The sequence below is a fragment of the Liolophura sinensis genome, chromosome 1 (assembly GCF_032854445.1).
Source record: "Liolophura sinensis isolate JHLJ2023 chromosome 1, CUHK_Ljap_v2, whole genome shotgun sequence".
Lineage (NCBI taxonomy): Eukaryota > Metazoa > Mollusca > Polyplacophora > Chitonida > Chitonidae > Liolophura > Liolophura sinensis.
In genome coordinates this window covers 5,617,837-5,630,480 of record NC_088295.1, presented here as the reverse complement: position 1 = coordinate 5,630,480, position 12,644 = coordinate 5,617,837, and the positions used below count along the sequence as shown (strand labels likewise).

The window sequence follows — 12,644 nt, the reverse complement described above, 5'->3', positions numbered from 1 at the left end:
CTAAAGCTATAAGGGAGATGGGAAGGTGGAAAGAGCAGGGCTAAATTAAAGTAGAGCTGAAGGGCATCCTTTACCCAAACCCCATGAATTATGCAAACTTTATTATAAATACATACAGTATGGTCATTCAAATGATAAAAATGTAGCCTTAGCCAAATTGTAAACATAAACATGCCTAACTAAATGTCAGAAGTGTAAAGTTTCTTCTCATCAGATCTATGTCGCAATAAAGGTCTATGTAGACATGTTCAGGTGTGAATGACAGAGAGATACCTGTCAGCTGCTTGCTGTTCATCATATACATTATAAGCTCATATGCATTCATGACTAAGCCGTGAGAAAGATACCTGTATATGTATATTTTTGCAAACAGACTGTTGTTCATCAAATAAGGCGAGCTGCATGACTGAGCCCAGACACAGTTGGCATGTAAGGCTTCAGTGGCTGCCCACACTGGGGTGCAAAAACATTTCAATATTCACTGCTACTGTGTGGGACATTACAGTCAGAATCATGTTAACATATCTATAGCTTCTATCTCCATCAAAATATATTAGCTCAGATTTAACAGGACCCACACGTGTAAACATGCAAATGACTGGCTCTCAGCAGATCTCCATGTGCCTGCTGACATGAAACATCATTAAACTCTACCTAAAGCTGGCAAACAAGAAAATACACACGGTTTAGAAATGAAAATCAACAGCCTGGAAATCATACAGAACAAACACTTGGTGGCTGACATGTATGGAGAACCAAAAATAACCAAAGAATCAATATCCAACACCCAACACTCTTTCACAACAAAATGAGCACTGTTATGTTCTGAATAAGTGATGCAAAGGACACACTCAACAATAGCTTCAGCAGCCCTAAATCATGTTTTGACAAAGTCAAACAACTTCAAACTGTCTGAACATTGAAAGCAGAAGATGTAACTGTCCCTCTAAAACGTCTGCAGACAAAGGGATATGAGCTCTTTCTTTCCAATTACCAGCCTTCTCAAGCCTAAAGGGACTGCTAATACAAACCTGATCAAATGACTATTCCATTCACCAGAGGGCCTATGGCCAGTGCAACAGCTGTCATTCCACACAGGCGGATTAAAGGGGGATAACTCTGGATGACCAGTCACCTCAGTATGTCCACTGTATACCAACAGTGCATAATCTTTCTTCCATGTGTAACTCACATTACACTGAGCATTCCAATCGATCTGCATGTAAATGTATAGCCCTAAAAAAACCACTTCCTGGCATGAAAGAGATGCAGGAGCACTTATAGTGTTGAGACCTGATCTGTGGGGAAGAGTGGGGGTCCACTGAGTCTGTTGTCTGTAGCAGAGCCGGCTGATGGCAAACAGATCTGTCTCCAGGATGTCATCTCAATCAGCTAATGTCCCCATTACAGTTAGACGGCCTCTGGCCCGTGGCCACCAACACTTCACAATAGACAGCGCTAGTCCGGAATTTAAACTGCTTCATATCCTCATCAGCCAGGGGTTAGTCAATCTGTGTTAATGCAATATTCTGTGAGCTATAGCTTGGGGACAATTCTCGATAAGTCTATAACTCCAATATCTGCCCTGATGGCACCTATCTGCTGTAACAGACCTGGTCACCTTCAGCACGAAAAGGGTTAATTAAAGATCTTCAATCTTTAAAACTTTTCTAAAATAGGTTTAGAAACCCACCTCTTTAAATGATCATGATGGCTAGGTTCAGTACCCAGAAACCTAAACTAAAGAGTCATGTAAGACCTCTATTCACAGATTATATGATTTCTGCTGTGAAGGTAGAAGCAATGTGTTGGTTGTTCCAAGAAGAAATTTTAACACTTTTTTAGAATTTTCCCCAAAAACTACACTAAACTAAAATAAGGTACATCATTGGTTTCTTGTGTGTCCAAGATGAAGAATGTATGTTTATTTGTAGTGAAGCCATTTAAATTTCATGTGCATAAAATCAGGTGGTATGTGTAACTTGGACATGCTTCTTCAACAACTTTGGTAGTATGGTTTGGGTCAGATGTATTTTTACCATACTATTGTGCATGTATATGCAATTCACCTATTGTCACATATATATACATGCAGCCAATATCAATATGAATCGGTACAGTAAATCCTGTCTTGAGCCATTAAACTGTTCATTAGGGTTAGGTCAGAAGAGTGATAATGAAGTTGCCATGCTGCAGTGCACAGCTCCACTATTCCTCAAGTTACCCAGGCGCTATAATAGCTCTGTAATAACCAGTAAGCTCCGCACCCTAGAACTGCTCAGCTTACACGGACATCTTCACCAGAATGCTGGACAACCAGCTCCATGACTACGGCTGCCAACCATGATCAACACCCTTCACAACCATCAGAAATTTGTTGACATCCAGAGAGCTTCTTAATCAATCATTGATCTGATGACTTTTTCCTCTGAAGCCATGCCCTTAGTTTTGCATTGATCAGTGCTGAAGGTTCCCTGCTAGTCTGTAGGCTATGTTAAGATGTGAAGATTAGAGCTTTTAACATCCATCCCACATCCATCCTTTCTTTCTCATCTAAAGCTGCCTTACACACATCATATCCTTGGAGATTTGTTGCAAAAGATCTTCAGCTGTCTGCTATAGTGCACTGGTCTGTATGTAGCCTGTAGCCACCAGACAGACAGCCAGCCAGCCAGACAGACAGACAGCAGAGCATCCGTATACATATTCTGTAGCAAAATTCCATCTTTGCAAGATGTTACAATCTTTATAGATTCCCTGAGCAATAGACCAGTTATCAATGAAGAACTATTTGGCCAACCTTTAGTCTGATTGCACTCACAGCCATGATACAGGAGTGCATGTATTGACACTGAGGACTGAGTACCAAGATCACATCCTCCATACACAATGTATGTATACATGGATGCCATGTGGTTCCCACTCCACAACACAGTTTGTATGCTTAGTATTACATCTACCTGGAGAGACTCAACAGGACTCTGTTTGTTATAAAGTACACCCACATGTATATGATCATACACACAACTGTTCAGCAATATACATGTAAATTCTCTGTGGGTGCTGCTGTAGGCTGCTATACATGTACATATGTATGTTTGGGGAGACTTTAACTGTGTGATGCCAGCTTAGGTTGCATTATCACAAGTACAAGTCACCTACATGCATGTACATATAGGTTTAGACTGTTGCTGTCAAACTAATGGCTCACTGCAATCCTAGAAACACATGCATGAGGTATGCATGCGTCATTAGCAAACGTGCAGATTATTCATCCCATGCCAATTTATGGCAGTAATTAATAATGAACCTTCAGAATCATTCACATTTCACATGTATTCAATAACTGCTTTGATCATTTACAACAGGCCAGGTACATGTACATGTAAGTGTTAGTGGGCCTTCTCAGTCACTTACCTATCACATGTACTAAATAGCTGCTTTCATCGTTCATCATGGGCTAGGTATAGGAAACTATTAACAAGTCTTCGCAGTCACACAGATATCACGTGTAAAAGATAGCTGCTTTGATCGTTGATCATGGGCCAGGTAAGGTAACACCAATGCCACTCACCCACTGCATGTACTAAACAATCACTTTGATCGTTCATCGCAGGCCAGGTACAAGTCGTCAGAGTCGCACTGTTACCATGAAATTAACAAGGTTTCACAACCACAGGATGGACTTTTTGGATCAATCATCAGGTATAGGTACATGTACATGTAACAAATGTGGCTTCACATTTACATACATGTAGGTACAATTCCTGGAACAACTGCTGGAGATAAGGGTAAATGTACATGTAAGGAATGAGGCCACTCAGACACTCTGTTAAAGGTATATCTGGAGTGGAGCAGTGCAATCAGAAACCAGAGTCAACAAATAGTGCCTCTAAGGTTTAGCTTGATGAACAGTGAAGCCTCGTTACAACTAATACAAGTGAGGATGAAGATGTATGCTGTGAAAGAAGATCATTCAAACACCTGTTCCAAAACTACAAATGCTATACTTATCAGAGAAGTTGCTCATATGTCAAGAAGCAAATGTTACTGAGCCTGGCAGTAATTGCGGACGAAATAATAAATATATTAGAATTTTTTTTAAGGAAGAATAAAAAGGAGAATGTAAATGTAGTTGGATAAAATATGACTATCATGCCATATAATGCATTTAATATACAGACTTCAAAGACATAGGGGCCTCCGTGGCTCAGTCGGTTAGCGCGCTAGCGCAGCGTAATGACCCAGAAGCCTTTCACCAATGCGGTCGCTGTGAGTTCAAGACCAGCTCATGCTGCCTTCCTCTCCGGCCGTACGTGGGAAGGTTTGCCAGCAACCTGCGGATGGTCGTGGGTTTCCCCCGGGCTCTGCCCGGTTTCCACCCACCATAATGCTGGCCGCCGTCGTATAAGTGAAATATTCTTGAGTACGCCATAAAACACCAATCAAAAAAAAAAAAAAAAAAAAAAAAAAAAAAAATCAAAGACATAACATATGCTAACAGGCTTCTTTACTGCACCTAAAAAATGGCTGACATGATATCTGGCTATACATACTTGCACTCCTGTTTGCTACTACACCCAGAGTCCTCCAGTCGTTCATCACTGCCTGCTGAATAGAGTATCTGTATGCCTTCAGAGCGTGTGCCATGAGTTGCAGGGTTGTACAGGACCAGACTAGCACTTTATGGTCAGGTTTGTGTATATGTATACATATGCAGATGATGGGTAAGAGAGTCAAAGAGTTGCAACAGAATGCATAATGCTATAGAGCCTAGATGTGTCTTCCTGCACACAACTCTATTGGAAAAGTAGCACAATTAACAGGGTGAAGAGTATTTCCCTGAGAACTTCAAGTTAGCATTGATCTGTATTCTGATCGTCATTTTGTCCTGGACACTCCATACAGATCTAAGGGGAGGGGTGTTTACACCAGCTACTTGAGCAAACACACAGTGTCAGAACCTTCAATATCCATCAAACTGTCCCTGACACTTGTGGTCATAGTGCCTACTGTATGTATATACATGTAGCAGAGGCAGGGACTGGAATGGTTACTGCTGAACAACAAGCATCTATGACCAGACCAACATCTAGGACCAAACTATAGACCAATATACATAAGCACTGATCAATAATATTTTTTATATTTTTTGATTGGATGAAATAGTTGGCTTTATTCATGTGCGAATTTTGAATTTTCAGTTTTCCTCTTTACACGAGAACTGTTTCCTTCATCTCAGGGCTTATTCTCGATTCCGGATTACACAAATGTTTCATCCTTCAGCAATTTTTAATGCTCTGAGCATCTGTACAACATTTATTTATCTGACTGTTTAAGACCATACTCACAAAGAATTTCTCACTTACACAATGATTGAGTTTTATGTGCAGAGCCTCCTGGTGTGCCCTCGGTAACCCACTGATAACTGGGTTAGTTACTGACAAACTGGTCTTCAATGAACATTAGACTTCACAAACAGACATATAGGAGCCATGAACTACTAATTATCATCAAGTCTCCAACAAGTCAGAGAAAGGGATAAATTACACTCATAAAGCCATAAGTGATAGCAGAAAGTAGGGATGCAATGCTTGACCTTGTAATCAAGGTCACATGTTACAAGGCCACATGTCGGTCATATTGCACTGATACTGTGCACGTCCAAGTATTGTATGCCAGCAACTGTTGATTTACGTTAAATCGCTGTGGTGAGAATACTTCATAATGATTGTTGCTCTCTTTATTAAAGATCAGAAAAAAATATATACATGTAGGTTCAATATAAATAATGATAAACACTGAGCACGTCATTTCGATGAGCATTTCATCCTGAACTCCACTTAAACCATGCAAGCCACATCCACAAGATACAACATAAGGCACCTACTTGTAGAATGTCATGCAGTGTAAGGATGATCTCCAAACTTCAATTTGTGTATAATGAATTGACCTGTTTTTCTCAAAGATGGATAAAAATAGCAGTGAATATTTAATAGTACCTGTCACTATGCAATAGATGACATAAGTGGATTTTGACAACTGTACTAACTTTCCAGGACAAGTAGTTCACCAGGAAAGAGTCAGAACTGGATAATGAGAGCTGTATGGTATCCACTCACAGAAAAGTACACATATATTTGCTTCACTAGAAAGAAGGCTCAGGCTTGTTTTTCTCAAATTTCTCTGTTACAACCTTTTATGAAATGCAGAATTTTGAGGATTCACAGAGTGGTGCATGTGTATTACTGTTATCACAACCTGTAAAACTGTCTACTTTAACTTAAATTCTCGGGTGCACGTGTACATGTATGTCAAGTAATCCAGACAGATTTTTTGTTTGTTCATCTGTTCTTAGAGCACCCTATTCAGCTTTTTTTTTACAGAGCTGTTTTTCTCAAACTGTTTTCAGCCAAACAGCCTTACTGACATCTTCAAGTATGTGTCACAGCGGCTCAGGTGAAAAGACTGTATACAGGTGGTTGTTTGGTCTTATCATTGCATAATACCTCAGCTCTGTTGTATCTTATGTACAATGTATACAGTATGTGGCACATAAATATCTCCACCTCTGGGTATAGTGTAGTGACTAGGCTGTGGTCATTGGGTCTTAGGGTTGGTGGATGTGACCAGCAGAGAAAGCCTTCACAGTAGCAAATGTCAACCTGAATGACCCAGGAGTAGTAATGTTTTTTATTTAAAACTACTTATCAATGAGAAAGGTGGATTCGTCCCACCATAATGCTGACCACCGTTGTCTAAGTGAAATATTCTTGAGTAGGGTGTAACACACCAATCAAATAAATAAATCAATAAATGAAAAAGGTGGAAGGACCTGTCACTACAGGCCATTAAATTCTTAGCATAATAAAAGTATTTTTAAAATTCACACTTTCTTCGTTTCAGTATTTTGGTCTTTTGTTTTTGCAACATATCCAGATAAAGAATCAGAAGAGCTAATATAGACTTGGTACATGCTTTCATTTCAAAAAGTAATCCATTTTGATACAAACAAAGAGAGCTAACAGAATCTACTGAATTTAGACTATCAAAATCACCTGTCACAGCAACAGGCACCATAGTATTTTGTTGCTCTGTAAAATCCTGTCACCTGCAAACACACAGGTGTAAATTCAACCCTGGTAACTTAATAAACAACATTCCATCACTGTAGTGGCACCTGTCGCGCAACTTATACAGGGCTCATCGCCAGATGACCTGTGAAATCTTTATGAAGTTTACCTGTCATCATTCTTTACCTTTGAAGTCTAGGAACCCCTTGGATAAACTTTGTAAGCTTCAGTGCTAATTACAAGTACATCTCAATGTGTACTGACGTAGATGTGCATCCTTATCATGTATGCACACAACATGCTGATCATAGCCAACACGCTGCTGGTATATAAAGGTATGAGCTATATGTATATATATGCAGTTTTTAATAAACTCGCAGGAGAACACATGAAAATGTGACGGGGGCAGCCAAAAAAACGCAGCAAGGGGATTGACAAACACCACACAATAGAGAAGTACATCCTACAGTACATAAATAGTTGATGTCTGAATTATTGTGGTGCCTGAGCTGGCATTTGCAAGAAAACATTTCTGCTTGCAATAGGCTGAGTATTGGGGTTAGGTAGCTGAGGCTACAACACATCACTCATCCCAACCTTGCCTAGTTTTATCAACACCTGTATCAACATTCTCCTGGTATTTACTGGTGCTTCCAAAACTCTACATGACAGTAATACAAGTATTCATATAGAAATATATATAGGTAAAATACTAAAACATGTATCTTCTGTAGACAACTGAACAACATTTGTGTCTATACACATGTACTGATACTAACACAAACATATTCTGTAGACAACTCAAAAACACCTGTGTAGATACACATGTACTGATACTAAAATATATATCTTCTGTAAACAACAACAACACTTGTATCATGTGTCTATGTTGAAGTTGATCAGGACAGCCAGAGCAAAGATTAATAATAACATAACAGTTCATAATTATTCGCGCTTACATCATGTATGCAGAACATGAGACCCAAGATCAACAGTGCTTCCATCCGAACAAGGGTGAGACAAGCACTGTGGCACAATTATGCTATGTAGCATCAGAATGTAAAGCAGCGTTATGGTACAAACTTCATATCAACACAATAGATTTTCATCATGCATGTGGGTTCAGTGAAGCATGTGACATCTTCAGGTTTCCTCGTCACTGCCCAAGATAATAGTTAGTTCTGGAATCTCATATTAAGAACATATAGGAAAAGCCTGCAGCTACGATTTCTTTGTCGTTTACACAATAGTGCCAGAAGCTTTTCTCCGCTTCTTCACATGTTTATTGATTGTACAATTACTGCTGCCTTCACCACAAGAACACCAGTAAACCATGCAGAAGGCCATCAGACCTCTACCATCTCTCCTTTCTCCAACCAAGCAAAGCACCAGCTTCCTTGTAAATAGCCAATACAGTACAATCTATCTGGTTAAAATTCCACAGCTGTAGTATTTCCCAGTATGGAAATCTGAAACCCATTATCTTCTGAAGTAAACTTCTTCAGACACACTAAAACATGCATACATCAGAAAAAGTGAAGTGAAGATAAGTTTCTTCCAACTGCTAAAATGTCAAACTTCATTCAAATGAATTTTTAATGGATGATTTACACTTTCAAGTTATAATTCACGAAACAGTCATTTGTTCCTTGAACATGGCAATACACAACTTACCTACAAGCCACAGCACACTCTCCAGAATCAGCTAATTTCTCTGAATGTCAAATTATGTTACTTTGCAATTAGCTAGTCTTGTGCCATTATTTCTACGCTCAATACTCATAACTTCTATTTTATTTTATCACAAATTTACAAAAAATATTAGAACTGCTAAAGGCAAAAGGAGTTTTCAGAAGTGTAGCTCGTTAACAGAATAACAGAAATTACAGGATAGATGTACCTTATATCAGTTGGCAACTAAACACACATGTTTGTGTACATGTAAACTTGTAGGTGTATGTAAGGAAGTGGCTTCACCATACATGTACATGTCCTTCTGACATGACTGAATCCCATGACCTACATCTGTGTGTTGTGAAATTGTTCAGCCCACGTATCAACGATGGGTTACCCTTGAATGCCTGCACAGGAATACCTGATACCAAATAACCACAGTATTCATATATGTACGGTATGCAATAAATATAAGGTGAAATCACAGGAGTTTCTTGTCTGTATACATGTATCTCAGCAGCCACTTGGATTATGCTGCATCTGATTCAGGAAGATACTTTATCTTCTTCCCCTGTACCTCTCAATGTGGACAGACATTTAGCTGAGGAATTGTAGCTTTCCTCCCATCCCTCCCTGCTTACTGCTCAGATCTATCACAGATAGTTACTGATTGATTTCCTGAGGTCACAGTAAAGGTCCAACGCTCGCTGCTACTGCTGCTGCTGTTGCGTCCACCTCCAGAAGAGATCAATACAGCCTAACTCGGCAAATCTGATGCAGAATTTAATTAGTGTGAATAATAATGCTGGTTCACACACAATATGAACTGGAGCGTTGAGGCAAAGTGAGTAAATCCTGCACAAACAAATCTCACCACATCTCTTTATACAATAAGAGTGATGGAGAGAAGAGCTGTAGGTCCTGGCAGGGTTTGCACTGACAGCTCACCATAGCTCAATATCTGGCTGTTTAGGTATAAAAAGTGCCAGTAACACAACAAAATCTACAAAAAATGCATGTGTGCATGTATGTACATACGCTCAGGTTTTAATGTTGTAATTTTTGGGTCATATGACCATGATGAGTCATTTGGTCTGTGTCTATATACTCTGTCTTGTTGCAACACGGCAGTGTCTATGCTGCCCAAAGTGATGCCATCACCGAAGTACCATGCTGAAAACACCTACACCCAATACTGACACCGGGTCAACCAGTATTATTTCCTTGACCTGAACTTTCAATGATAAGTGCCAAGAGAGGCATCAACAAGCAGCGTTCTTAAAATCTTTGGTATGATCTGACTAGGCTTTGAAAACAGATCTCAAAATAATCATTAAAGCACAGGTAGTTTTGACTATGAATGGACATGCAAACTCTGACACAATATCCTAGTACTGCTGGGCAACAGCTATCGATACTGATGGGCAACAATATCTAATATTGCTATGCAACAATAGTTACACCTACATGTAATACTGCTGAGCAAACAACACTTAATACAGTGGGGCAATGGAACTGACACTTCTGGGCTGAAGCTATTAATATTGTAAGAAACACATTTATTACTATGATAACTACTACAATAAGTGATATTACTGGGTAATGACCGCATACTGACACTGTAATAAGTGATGATGTTTATTAGCAACATCAACTGAACAACAGCATTATATGAACAGAAGATATTGCAACAATATTGCAGAAATGGGAAGGGCCTGATGGCACAGTCTGATCCTTTGCCTTAGTTAACCTGATACAGTAAAAACTAAAGACCAAAACTGAACATAATGTATATATATGTATATTATATATCATGTATAATGATCAGAGTCACAGAGCTGAAGCCACTGTTTTGCAGTTATAACTCCACATACACCATCTCTCTCACTATAGCTTATGTTATCAGTACTAGACGAAGCCTTTAGCCAGTTAATTAAGCCTGAAAGCAGTGCATATGCAGATCACAGACAGTCATTCTGATTTAACTAACACATTTACTGGCCAGGTTTCTACACTCAAGGTTTGCAGTATTCACTACATCTGCATCCAACAACTGATGAACTGGTCTGCAAAAGTACAAACACATCAAGTATTTACTAGGCTCATAGCTTTTTGTCCAGGGATGTATCTTGATACTGCTGTAGTAATATGTTTGATAAGTGAGAAACAAATAACAGCATAGCCTGTCAAACCACATGATTATTATTGCTGCGACTGTTTTTTGAATGAACTCAGCAATTTGTTATTTGCTAACCTTTAGCAACCAATAACCATAAAATGAAGAGGTAATAAGCACTTGAAGACAAACACTGACCGTGTTACCGCATCATTGTGTTTTCTTTGGTACTGTCAAAAACCATGGGACATTTATTGTTGCTCTCATTTGAAAATTATAAATTATGACAACCCATCATAAATACTTTTAGGCACTTCATCTTGAATTAACTAGTCAGCATTGTTTCTGCATTAGTTTAACCTGTGCCCTTCACACATGGCATATGGGCAGCCAGTAAGGAGACAAACTCATCACCATCTCTCTGTCATAGACAAATTAGATAATTAGAATGAATACACCAAATATAGACACAGTCCTGGCAACAGCTAACCAGAGTATTAACACTGCTCCCTGTGCCTGCTTAAACATGCTGAAAGACACGGATTTGAGAGGGGTTTGTATTCTGAATCAGTGTAATCGAACGTCCATCCAGTCAATTGTGACTGATTAGTGGCAATGAGAATAGGCCCCAGTGCAGCACTTGCCCATTTTAATCCCACAAAGTGGGGGCTAATGGTTCAGAGCAATCCACTCAACAACAGGCCTTCACTGGCTAAACGTCCATGGATAGAGGGCCAGAACTACAGTGGTAAGGCCATGGCTCTCTCGAGCACACTTCATAGCCAACAGGCCCACCAGTATTCAAACTGACACACCCACGAGTATTCAAACTGACAGGTATCCATAATATGCTTACATAAAGCTCCTCTACTTCAGTAAAAACAGAAACCTGAGCAGTATGACTTGGGAAATCAGCAGTATCAACTTGCTGTAATAAATCCCCAAACATCACAGCACTGGCATGTGGCTTTGAAATAAGAGGGCAATAACAGGTTCTCCAATCAAGAGAGACAAATCAGAAATAAGACAGATCAAACACTGACACACGAATAAGACAAAATTTAACAACCATGACTTAAGTCAAAACTGGGTATTTTGATAAGGAGAACAGGTTTTGGGGCCTGGTAGCTGTGGTCGTGTAAAGAGTCCACAGCTTATAAAAAAGAAGTAAGAAAACAATGAAATATAGACATGTGAGATGGTGAAGAATTTACTCACTATAACATAAACAAAGCATAGCAATGAATCAATGCCGGGAATACACAACTCTTTGATTCATTTATTATTGGATTCTAGAGTCAAGAATTGGTCGTTTATACTGTACACATGGTGCTCAAATAGTCAGTTTAGGTAGGCAGAATGCCTGGAGTAAACACGTGACCTTTGACAAGTTAATGAACAACTTTCTTAAGATCTGCATGTCCCAATGGTTGGAGATAAATGACCTTCAATGAACATGTACATGTAGCTGTGCAAATGGGAAGCCAGATACAGGAATTTCCTTCCCAAGGTTTTAGAAAAATACCAATGGGTATTTCAAGTATTAAACCATTTACAATTTATCATTTCTAATATTCCGCCAACAAACTGTTTTTAAAAATTTCTCAGAGAATACATGTACATGTACATTGTACATTACACAATGCCAAAGATTCCACAAGTGCCTCTATCCATCCATATATAGCCACCAGTTTGGTTAAACAGGTAATTTATATGCAGACAAAAAGACGATACGAGGGAATACATGTATGCCTAAAAGTGAGAAGACACAGGCTGACTTC

The 12,644-nt window shown here is 39.2% G+C and overlaps 1 protein-coding gene across 3 annotated transcripts in view; it reads right to left on the bottom strand.

Annotated features, from left to right (window-relative positions):
• Positions 1 to 12,644, bottom strand: part of LOC135470329 (cAMP-dependent protein kinase regulatory subunit-like) — an 87,786-nt gene that overhangs the window by 43,706 nt on the left and 31,436 nt on the right. The gene's annotated exons all lie outside the window — the stretch shown is intronic.